This window comes from Pleurodeles waltl, chromosome 6 (assembly GCF_031143425.1).
Source record: "Pleurodeles waltl isolate 20211129_DDA chromosome 6, aPleWal1.hap1.20221129, whole genome shotgun sequence".
Lineage (NCBI taxonomy): Eukaryota > Metazoa > Chordata > Amphibia > Caudata > Salamandridae > Pleurodeles > Pleurodeles waltl.
This window is the reverse complement of record NC_090445.1, coordinates 1,527,360,608-1,527,373,502: the sequence shown is the minus strand read 5'-3', so window position 1 is coordinate 1,527,373,502 and position 12,895 is coordinate 1,527,360,608.

The following is a 12,895-nucleotide window of genomic DNA, read 5'->3' as shown; positions in this document are numbered from 1 at the left end:
GGCACCTAGGGAAACCTACCAAACCTGTGCATTTTTGAGAACTAGAGGCCTAGGGAAATCCAAGATGGGGTGACTTGTGGGGCTCTGACCAGGTTCTGTTACCCAGAATCCTTTGCAAACCTCAAAATTTGGCTAAAAAAACACATGTTCCTCACATTTCTGTGGCAGAAAGTTCTGGAATCTGAGAGAAGCCACAAATTTCCTTCCACGCAGCATTCCCCCAAGTCTCCCATAAAAATGATACCTCACTTGTGTGGGTAGGCCTAGCGCCCGCAACAGGAAATGCCCCAAAGCGCAACGTGGACACATCCAATTTTTTGAAAGAAAACAGAGGTGTTTTTTGCAAAGTGCCTACCTGTAGATTTTGGCCTCTAGCTCAGCCGGCACCTAGGGAAACCTACCAAACCTGTGCATTTCTGAAAACTAGAGACCTAGGGGAATCCAAGATGGGGTGACTTGTGGGGCTCAGACCAGGTTCTGTTACCCAGAATCCTTTGCAAACCTCAAAATTTGGCTAAAAAAACACATGTTCCTCACATTTCTGTGGCAGAAAGTTCTGGAATCTGAGAGGAGCCACAAATTTCCTTCCACCCAGCGTTCCCCCAAGTCTCCCGATAAAAATGATACCTCACTTGTGTGGGTAAGCCTAGCGCCCGTGACAGGAAATGCCCCAAAGCGCAACGTGGACACATCCAATTTTTTTAAAGAAAACAGAGGTGTTTTTTGCAAAGTGCCTACCAGTAGATTTTGGCCTCTAGCTCAGCCGGCACCTAGGGAAACCTACCAAACCTGTGCATTTTTTAAAACTAGAGACCTAGGGCAATCCAGGATCGGGTGACTTGTGTGGCTCCGACCAGGTTCTGTTACCCAGAATCCTTTGCAAACCTCAAAATTTGGCTAACAAAACACATGTTCCTCACATTTCTGTGGCAGAAAGTTCTGGAATCTGAGAGGAGCCACAAATTTCCTTCCACCCAGCGTTCCCCCAAGTCTCCCGATAAAAATGATACCTCACTTGTGTGGGTAAGCCTAGCGCCCGTGACAGGAAATGCCCCAAAGCCCAACGTGGACACATCCAATTTTTTGAAAGAAAACAGAGGTGTTTTTTGCAAAGTGCCTACCTGTAGATTTTGGCCTCTAGCTCAGCCGGCACCTAGGGAAACCTACCAAACCTGTGCATTTTCTAAAACTAGAGACCTAGGGGAATCCAGGATGGGGTGACTTGTGGGGCTCTGACCAGGTTCTGTTACCCAGAATCCTTTGCAAACCTCAAAATTTGGCTAAAAAAACACATGTTCCTCACATTTCTGTAGCAGAAAGTTCTGGAATCTGAGAGGAGGCACAAATTTCCTTCCACCGAGCGTTCCCCCAAGTCTCCCGATAAAAATGATACCTCACTTGTGTGGGTAGGCCTAACGCCCGCGACAGGAAATGCCCCAAAGCACAACGTGGACACATCCCATTTTTTGCCAGAAAACAGAGCTGTTTTTTGCAAAGTGCCTACCTGTAGATTTTGGCCTCTAGCTCAGCCAGCACCTAGGGAAACCTACCAAACCTGTGCATTTCTGAAAACTAGAGACCTAGGGGAATCCAAGATGGGGTGACTTGTGGGGCTCTGACCAGGTTTTGTTACCCAGAATCCTTTGCAAACCTCATAATTTGGCTAAAAAAAACACATTTTCCTCGCATTTTGGTGACAGAAAGTTCTGGAATCAGAGAGGAGCCACAAATTTCCTTCCACCCAGCGTTCCCCCAAGTCTCCCGATAAAAATGATACCTCACTTGTGTGGGTAGGACTAGCGCCCACGAAAGGAAATGGCCCAAAACACAACGTGGACACATCACATTTTTTCATAGAAAACAGTGCCTACCTGTGGATTTTGGCCTGTAGCTCAGCCGGCACCTGGGGAAACCTAGCAAACCAGCGCATTTTTAAAAACTAGAAACCCAGGGGAATCCAAGATGGGGTGACTTGCGGGGCTCTGACCAGGTTATGTTACCCAGAATCCTTTGCAAACATCAACATTTGGCCAAAAAAACACTTTTTTCCCTCATTTCGGTGACAGAAAGTTCTGGAATCTGAGAGGAGCCACAAATTTCCTTACACCCAGCGTTCCCCTAAGTCTCTCGATAAAAATGGTACCTCACTTCTGTGGGTAGGCCTAGCGCCCACGAAAGGAAATGGCCCAAAACACAACATGGATACAACATATTTTTTCACAGAAAACAGAGGTGTTTTTTGCAAAGTGCCTACCTATGGATTTTGGCCTCTAGCTCAGCCGGCCCCGGGGGGGGGGCAGAAATGCCCTAAAATAATTCCCCGGTGCCTAGTGGTTTCTGCCCCCTTGGGGGCAGATTGACCTAAAATCGACCAATCTGCCCCCAAGGGGGCAGAAATGGTCTAAATACAATTTGCCCCCCAGGGCAGCGACCCTTGCCTGATGGGTCGCTACCCATCTCTAAAAAAACAAACAAACAAAAAAAGAACACAAAAAAAATTTGCCCTGGCGCCTAGAGGTTTCTGCCCCCCCGGGGGCAGATCGGCCTAATAATAGGCCGATCTGCCCCCGGGGGGGGGCAGAAACGGCCTAAAATAAATTTGCCTACGGGGTCGCTCCCCCTGCGTGACATTGGTGCCAAAAAACAAATCCCCGGTGCCTAGTGGTTTCTTCCCCCTTGGGGGCAGTTTGACCTAAAATCGGAAATGGTCTAAATACAATTTGCACCCCAGGGGAGCGACCCTTGCCTGATGGGTCGCTCCCCATCTCTAAAAAAACAACAACAAAAAAAAACACAAAGAAAAATTTGCCCTAGCGCCTAGAGGTTTCTGCCCCCCCTGGGGGCAGAAATGGCCTAAAATAAATTTGCCCCCCGATTCCCCACCCCCCGGGAGCGACCCTTGCCTACGGGGTCGCTCCCCCTGCGTGACATTGGCACCAAAAAACAAATCCCCGGTGCCTAGTGGTTCCTGCCCCCTTGGGGGCAGATTGACCTAAAATCGGCCAATCTGCACCCAAGGGGGGCATAAATGGTCTAAATACAATTTGCCCCCCAGGGGAGCGACCCTTGCCTAATGGGTCGCTCCCCACCTCTAAAAAAAACAAACAAACAAACAAAAAAAACACAAAAACAAAAATTGCCCTGCCGACTAGAGGTTGCTGCCCCCAGGGGGGGCAGAAATGGCCTAAAATAATACCCCCCCCCCCCCCAGGGAGCTCCCCTTGCCTAAGGGGTCGCTCCCGTTGCGTGAAATTCAAAAAGAAAAAAAACTCCCTGGTGTCTAGTGGTTTCTGCCCCCCTTGGGGGCAGATTGGCCTCCTCAAAATTGGCCAATCTGCCCCCAAGGGAGGCAGAAATGGCCTAAATATAATTTGCCCCCTAGGGCAGCGACCCTTGTCTAAGGGGTCGCTCCCCACCTAAAAAAAAAAAAAAAACATAACAAAAAGAAGAAAAAAAAAATGATCCCTGGTGCCTAGAAGTTTCTGCCCCCAGGGTGTCCGAAAAGGCCTTCCCGAAAAATGCCCCCCCCTGGGAGCGACCCTTGCCCAAGGGGTCACTTTCCTAAAAAAAAAAAAAATCCCTGGTGTCTAGTGGGGTTTCAAAAGCCGGATTGCAAGCAATCTGGCTTTTGAAACCCTGGGAGAGACTTCAAAGGGAAGGAAATACATTTACTTCCCTTTGAAGCCCCTCCGGGCCTCCCCCACGTGATTGAAAGAGAAATGCTGAGCATTTCTCTTTCAATCGCGCTGGAAGCAGAGCTGGGGGAGGCCCCTGTGACAAATCAGCGTGCGCTCGCGCGCTGACATCACAGGGGGGGTGCGGGGTGTCGGGGTTGGAAGGGGAAGGTCTTCCATCCCCGCCTTGGGGGGGAGGGGGGTGCACAGGGGAGCGCTAGCGCTCCCCCAAGTTCCCGTGCCTTGGACGAGGTCACCTCGTCCAAGGCACATGGGAACTGTAGCCTTGGACGAGGTCACCTCGTCCAAGGCACAGAACGGGTTAATATAACGACTCAGTGTTTAGAGAACAATAATATGATTATTAACCTCTTAGTCTACACCAGACCCTTTTTTCCAGTGACGTCTCTGTGCTCAATATAATGGTTGATGGGTCTCCCAGCCAGTAAACCGATCACACACTTGGGTCTTGATGAGTCCTGCCTTGCTTTCCATGACTTTAGGAAAAGGTAGTTTGCCTTTTTTCTATTTCCACAACCCCCTACTATTTGACCCGTGATACCCATTTGCCGACAGCTTTCTGAAGTTCCATTCAGGAAATGCTGCCTCACGTGCAGGTTTTCAGTGAAGGACCGGCTGCTCAGCAGTAAGTACACATGTGTGAATATTTGTTCACTGCCGGGTCCCCACGGATTCTTTATTTATTTTATTCTTTACGCACCTCTGATAGCCCTTACACCTCACGTTTTCCAAGGACTTCTGTAATGTTCACGAATGTTCCAATTTATAGCGATAACATGATTTTGTGCTTTAGAACATACACTTTGACTGCAGACTATTCCTCTACCGCAAACCGGATGCTATTTATATATTGTATGCAGCATGTTTAACTGAGCCACGCTTAAATGATAAGTGGCTTGGACACAGACAGATCATTATTATTATTATTATAATTTTTACATGACTACCTGTATACACCATTTTGTTATTGTGGTTCTTTTAATGTTACCAGCATTGCTGGATCACATAGAAATGATATCCTGAGTTACCCTATTGCTGTTGACTCAATTTTTTCGAGGGCTCTTCAATTGTTCCCTTGCTTTCCCTTTCCCCCGCCGACAGATTAGGCGGGATTGGGTAATTTTAGGTGACGAGGTCGTAAATAACCAGACTTCTATATGGGTGTTGGACCTACTGTTTGGACACATTAGTTTTTAGGTCCATTGAGTACTTTACATTAGGCAGTGGATGTACCTCCCGTTTTTAGTATTCGCAATAATATTCTTTTGAATATGTTTTATGTTGTCTTGGCTAGTGCAACAGTCCTATGGCAAGTGATTCCTAGGGAGCCGTTTACATAATCTGGGACAGTAAGCAATTTCGTCAACTTCTTGCCACACTACCACTTACTACTTTTTACAGTTGTTTGCTCACTGTACATCACCCACAGTTGTGCGTGCATGAACAGTTGGGTCATTATTAATGTGACGCTTATTGATGTGTACTTTTTCCATTCGCAGGGCGACAACTACATACTAGATTAGTCAACTATACATTGTCAAGAAAGTAAGCGACTGTAGCCGAGTTGACTGATGTTCACAGACACATGTAGGTCTTTACGCTCTTTTTTTAGGAGAAGTAATTTGTTTTGGTCCAGAAGAAGCGTCGTTGGATCCTTATGGACCAGTGAGACGTGAAACATGTTGACCCACTAGAGAGGGAGTTACATAATGGTTTTTCTCCTCCGTGTTTTTGATTGAGTGAGTGGTTGAACATTATCTCAATACTCTCCGTTTGTGCTCTTTTAAGCATGCCTCAACCTTTGTCTGATCCAATAAATTTTTGATGAATAGAAGAATTCTGAGGCAATTTGAACCTTATTTTTCTGTTCTGCTTTTTGACTTTGCTAGGCGGCAGTGTCCGGCTTTCTATCTCCCAAGGCACATTGACATCATAAAAGACCTCTGGCAAAGAGCCCCCTTTATGGGGAGCCCGTCAGACACTGCAGCGCCGGTCTGACGTGGAGCATGCCCTATGATGAAGCATGACATCCAACTGAATGTGTGAGGGTTTGTGCTTCTGACAGTAGGGTCACGCTGTGTCTTCTTCCTGCTTTCTCTTGGAACAGTGTACTTTACACTTGTATAGACACAGAACCTAATCCTGATGGACAGAGCATGGTGGCAATTAGACTGAGCCACTGAGGCGCGTAGCCTTGTACATTGTGCAGCAAGCTACGACGTAGACCATCCTGCTGGGAAAATAAAGTAACACTTATGTTTTAGCACCCTGTCATAGCACACTCCAAGCAGACCAGGTCATAAGGTAAGTGATCCCAGCACACTGTTACAACTAATGATTGAACACTTGACCCACTCAGCACTTTTACCCACCCTCTCTGCAGAGACACACCTTAGGGGACACCTCAAAGCGGCAGACCTGAGTCTACGCACAGATACACTCATCTGCACCAAAAGGCCATGTAAATGGAAAACGTTGTGCTACATAAAACAGTGTATGTCGACAATACTGTGACGATCTCGAGCAGTGGTGTGCTCTGAGCAGCTAATCAATATTTTTCTATTCTGTGCAGCTACAAAATGCTTCCTCTTTTATAGAAATATCTGCATTGCACCATCTCTGTGCATCCACTGAACGCTGCACCTGGTATGCAGTGACACTGTGTACTGCAACTTTATTATAGAGAGAGAATGTAGAGTTATGTCCAAAATGGCCGCCTTTGGCGTACGGGCACCACATTCTAGTCTCGGCATCGGCTCAACATCCTGTGATTCTGGGCAAATAACTCAATCTCCTCGTGCCTTAACAAAACATGAATATGAGGCTGTGGCATGTAACTGATGCTGCTCATGTAAACCAGCCAATACCTCGGAGTTAAGCTTGGGCTATATAAAACTGCAAAAAAAGACAACAGGTTGTAGAGGGCATTGGAAGACGCTCACAGCATTATCTTCTTTGCGTAGAAATCCTCTGGGCCTAGAACAGAGAAGTACCTAACAGGCACTTTTGCCCGCACGCCTTTACCAAGCCCTCTCATCAAAAACACAAATAAAAGCTTGCAGCGGGTGGTGCTGATGTTCTGGGTGTTTTCACAACCCTAATGGAATTCAGATGTTCAAAGCGTGGAAAGACCAGCTGGAAATCCACTCTTTGCTTTCGTTCTCAGCTATTTTTCCCTGCCACTGTGCAATATCGGCTCCTCACTGGATGACCCTGTGAAAGGAGCCTATATTGTGTGAAGCACAGTAGCAAAGTGTGAGAGTTGGCAGGTCTTCCACTTATCGTTGCACTTTATGTGAGCTCCCACTAGGCTCAGTGGACACTGAGCCTCCATTTAGTGCCTGTTTTAGGATTTTTGGAATCCTTGCAGAAAGAAAAAGTTTGAGGCCCCTCTAATTTGCAAACGATGTGACATGACAGGACGTTATATCACAGAAAGTACAATCAATTGACTATTAATCCTCTGCCATTCCTGAAGCGACTTTCAGTTCAGGTCATGTATTATTTGTGTGTCCAGCACTCTTATTGTATTGTAGCAAGTGGTTGAGGCCCATCTTTCTGCAACTGTATATGCAATCGACCTCTGATGCACTACAGTCACCTTACACGCCACCCCATGAACAATTCTGTTTTAGAATTTTTAACTTTTCTAAGTGTTTCTTAAACTTGTATTGACTATTTTTGTATGACTGTAAATTTGATCATGGACTGAGATTTTTATGTATGCGCTGCTTTTATGAAATTATAAGTGTATGGCTAGCTTTGTTATCATGCTTTTATGTGGACCTCTTTCGGAGTTCCATAACATAAGTAAAATAAGCTGAACTGAAATGAACTGAAGCGACTTTTCAAGAAGCAACTTTCTTGGTGCGGATATCAATGAAACCCTAAAATATAAAAATAACCCTAATAACATAAGTACAAATATTTTAAATCTCTGATAAGTGGAAATACATTGTATTGGTCTCCCTGAGTGGAAAAACTTGTCAGAGGTTTCTCCAAAACTCACATCTTTACTCCAATGTTAAAAGGTTTTTTTTCCAGATTATTGTTATTATGTAGATATGAGGTATTAATATAGTACAAATGTAACCAACGCGCATCAGAGAGCTGTAACTGAGCAAAGGCAAAGACATGGCCAACATGCCTTACGGGGTATAGCTGGTTACTGCACCATGATACAGTGTTCTTTTTTTCTTTTTTTTTTAAACTTATTTGTATTGTTGTATAGGTTCTCATTAGGGTAATGAGGCTACTGGATTTGGGGCGGTAGGATCACCTAGGTAGTGGGTACTGAGTACAATTCCACTCCTGGTGACACCTGTCGACCTAATCCAGGGTTTCCGGCTAACTAGCAGCGCCCCCATCTCTGACCAAGATGATTGTGGCAACCAAGCTCATGGTAAGATAGACTCCCCAGGGAATCGTGGTACATCAGATTGCATCCCGTACTCTTAGTTACCAGGAGCTCACTCAGGCAGACAACAGAGGCAGAATATATTTAAATAAGCATTTATTAAAATATCTGCATCTTAGATAAAAGCAGGTGCATAGCAATAACGAGGATAATGAAAGACAATAGGAGCAGGCATGTGACTTAAAATGTAAAACACAAGAACAGCCCTACCATGCTGTCTGAACAGGGGAGTGGATCTATAACCCCTCACCTATGCTAAGTATGAGCACAGCATAGTAAGCCTAATTTGCCCTTTTGGGTTTTCCCTGGGAGAACATCATCCTCATACCTGAAGAAGAGGCCTGAGGTCTAGAGAGACACCGTCCCCATCCAGTTCAGGGCTTGGCCGTCTAAGCAAGTAGCTGTAGCGAAGCTTGCAGCAATCAGCATACAGTCGCGGTCATCTGGCTAGAATCTCCCTATAACGTGTCTGGGACTAAGAGGTGTTTTATAATAAAACAGCTGACATTCTAAGAAAGGGTCCCCATGTATGAGTGTGTGTTTCTGTGAATACAGGAGCCACGGCACACCACATTTGTCGGCAATCCTATCTGACGGTAGCTTTGGAGAAAGCACAAAGTGAACTACATGTCCTACTAAGAACACAATGCTTTCCTAGGTGAAAGGACAATAAGATAAAGAGAAATAAAACAGTACCGCAAATTAAGCTACTGCTAGAAAAACAAAGCAGTGTAGTGTAAAATGTAATAGGGTGAAAGTGCACAGTGGCAGGCCTAGTTAGCCAAAACAATGTGTTTAATACCTAACTAAATAGCTATACAACAGTATTGATTATCTTTCATGATAGTCTCAACATCACTTCTGTGTTATTCATGTATATTGAAATACTAGTAATAACCAACTATCAAACTTTTGAATCCAGAAATAGGCAAGGCATTATACATTTTATTCTAATTATCACCACTCTATTAGACTGCATAGAATTAACACATATTTCTAGTCAAGGGTAGGTAAACACACCTATCATGGAACACATGAATGGATCCCTTACATCTATTTATTCCGGTCTTAATAACCACCCTGAGAAATGCAACACTCCAGCAATGTCCAAGTGATTAATTCAGCAGAAAGGAACCATATTCTGTCCACATGTCTCTTTTGTAGATAACCTAGGTCCAGGCACTCCTCCCTGACACATTTAATTACCCTCACCTAATTCCAAATCTACCATCTCAAGGTGATCTTTCATCTGCCTTGTTTTTCAAAATAATAATCATCTCATCCCATCTGGTCACATTCACCTTCTCATTGGTTTGCCTCTGGAAGGTGGCCAAAGTATGGGCTTCTAGCATTGTTCACTTCAACAACACTCTCACCAAGTGCTGAAAGAAGGGGAGGGTTGGCGTCCAAGACTTGGTTATCTGTTGCTTGGCCAGCAGCCAGACCAAATCAGGAAACCTGTTCTTAAGTTTAGTAAGCTTCGAACTTCTAGTGCCTAAAGGCCCAGGGGAGGATGGGCTTCTCCAAGGTCTCATAGACTTAGATCATGGCTTTGAGGCCAAGAGGAGGAGGGACAGTGGAGTAGCAATGGTGTCATGGGTCGTGATGTAAGCATAGTAAATGGGCCACAGGTCACCTTACTGGCCATTAAAACACAGCCATAAGTTGAATGCACTGGGTTTCTAACATCTCTGGACCCTGATGCAATTACCTATGCATTATTGATAGCTTCACCAGAAGAAGCCCCCATCCCATGAGCTTCAAAGTATGGTCCAGTGCTGCAAAGCCCATGGTAGAGTTTGGCCTCACAGCGCTTGATCCTGGCTGTGAGATCCAATGGAAAGAGGGCCTTTCAGTGCTGGAATATGGCGGGAGGCCCATGGAAGAGGGGCAAGTGGCACAGTAATGGAGCAAAGTAAAAGTACTTCCCAACCCGGTCCACTGGTTACACAGTAAAATACAGCTATAATTTGGGTGAGTGGGCACCTAATACACTGGTGCCTAGTGCTACTGCACCTGTAGCACTACTATGCCTATATTTGTATGTGCAGTCAGTGGCTAGAGCTGTGGAGCATCTTTACTTTGCAACCCCGTCCACTGGCTGCAAAAGTGAAGCCAGAATTTGGGTGCATTGGGCTCCTATTACCTGGGGACCTAACATAACTGCACCTGCTGTACTATTGATGATTATGCCCCTGACATGGTCCCAGGCACATAGATATGACATAGTGGAATGGGGCCTCCATGCCCCAGGGATTCACAGCCATGGATTGGATTGGTGCTGCGAGGCCCACGTGGGGGGGAGGTGCTTGCCCCTGGGCCTCATTGCCACAATCTACACTGCCAGGTCCAGGTGGAGGTGGGCCTTTTCCCCTGTGCCTCATAGATGTGGTCAGTGCTGTGAGGCCCAGAAGAGAGACCCCCTTCCCTGGACCATGCAGCTACGACAAGGTGCTGCGGGGCCCAGTGGAGGGAGCCCTTAAGCCATGGTCCAGCACTGCTAGGTTGAGTGGGCACTTGTCCAATCCCCTGGGTCTTGCAGCCATGGTCTAGTGCTGCGAGGCCTACGAAGGGGGGCCCATTGCCCTGGGTCTCACAGCCATGGTCTGGGGCTCCAAGACACAGGGGAAAAGAACCTCCCACCTGTAGGTTTTGCATCTATGATGTAATGCTGTGAGGCTCAGAGCCAACTATGAAGGGCCCTGGCACAGGTGCCTCCTCCCTTTGGCCTCACAGTCATTGTACACTGCTTTCAAGTCCAGGAATGTGTGGTCCCCTAAACTTTCCTTGCAGCCTTGGACTAGCTCTACGAGGCTCAGGGGATGAGTGTCCTCTCTCCTAAGTTCCGCAGCTGTAACCCATGCTGTCAGGTCTAGGGGAGGGGAGTGGAGGGCAAGTGAAGGGAGGAGAGCAATGGCTTACTGCTGTGATGTGCAGGAAAGACAACCCCCCAGCCTGTTGTTGCGAGGGCCATGGGAGAGGGATTCCTGCCTTTTGGCAACAGAGCTATGGTTTAGTGCTGTGAGGCTGGTAGAAGGCCCTTTACGCTGATCCTCATAGCTGTCTGCTAGCCTTTGAGGCCCAAGACATGAGTGACCCTTTTCCCTGACACCCCCAGGCTATAACCCAGCACTGTCAGACCCAGAGGATTCCCAGTGAGCAGTGCTATGAGGCCCAGGTGAGAGGGATTCCCTCCCCGGGGCCTTGCAGTAATGGTCTAGCACTGCAAGGCCAAGGGAATGGGCAAACTACCCTTTGTCTCAGTGCTTCAAGGCCCAGGGTCTGAGATCTTCCTTCCCTGACCCTCCAGCTATAACCCAGTGCGGTTAGGCCAAGGGGAGGCCTCCCATCCATGGTTTAGTGCTGTGAGGCCTAGGATAGAAAAATCCCTCCCACAGGCAACCATGATCTAGAGCTGTGAAGGCCAGAGGAGGGGTCCCTTTTTCTCTTTCCCTCTGCTAAGCCTCGTAGCTGAGGGAGAGAGAGAAAAACAGAGATCATTTATGGAGCACTGGTGTTGCGATAAGCACCGGCCTCTTTGGGGGATGCCCCCACTGCCCATGTCTAGCACCGGCACTGCCTCCACCGTATTCACAATGAACACTGCATTTTTCTGTGTGGCCACAAAACACTCCACTTGATCTATACAGCCAATGAGCACTATACCAACCGTGTGAATCCACTGACCACTGCAACTCAATTGTATAGGTACTGGGATGCCCCTGAAGACAGTACCTCCTCTATGGAGTCACTTATCACGGAGCTCTACCAAGCAGTCACTGAGCACTGTACCTTTCTTAGACAGCCAATTAACCTCCTCTGTGCAGCTAGTGGGCACGGTCCACCTATGGAAAGGAACAGAGCATTAATACTTCTTGCATGCCCTCATGCCAGCTCCCCTGCATCAGCTCTCCTGACCAGTTTTGCCCGCAGTCCGCCCACCCACACATCTTGCTTTCTGCCTTGTCTCTTGTTGCCGTCTGTTCTGCCTTTTGCCATTTTGTCTTTCTTTGCCCTCTATTTTGCCTCTTTTGCGCTCATTTTGCCTTTTCCTCATCGTTTTTGCCTTTCCTGCTCGTTTTGCCTTTTGCTCATCGTTTTTTTCTTTCCTGCTCATGTGTGCCCTTTGCTGCTCGCTTCACGTCTGCTTCCTGCTCGCTTTCTGCTGTTTCCCTCCTCCCGCTACACCAGGGAACTACTGGCCCTGGACCCCAGATGTCGTAACAGCAACTGCTGCACGTCCTCCCTTCGAACAACCAAAGGACCCTTCACCTGCCTTCGCTGCTGGTTCTGCAATACTGGACCGCCAATCCACACAGGATCCCGTGCCATCCAAGCCCGGGGGACTACAAACAACCTGGAACTGCTCCAGTGCATCCTGCTCAATGCCCTATCCCTCTGCAAACACACCACGGAAATTTGGGACACCATCACCATTCTCCCCCCCCCGACATAGCTTTCATCACTGAAACCTGGCTCAGCCCCTCCTCAAACCCTGACACTGCCACTGCAACACCTGATGGCTACAAGATGAAATACTGAGACTGCACCAACAAACACAGTGGAGGCATTGTCATCATCTTCAAGGAAACCATTTGATGCATTGCCACCAACGACAAACCCATACCTCTCATGGAACACCTCAACTTCCATCTACAAACCAATGTCAAGACAACAGTAAGAGGCACCCTCGAATACAGACCCCTGGGACCTCGACAGGCCTTCTGTGTCTCCATCTCCAACTTCATCACCCCTCTAGCCATTGACTCCAATCACAACATCC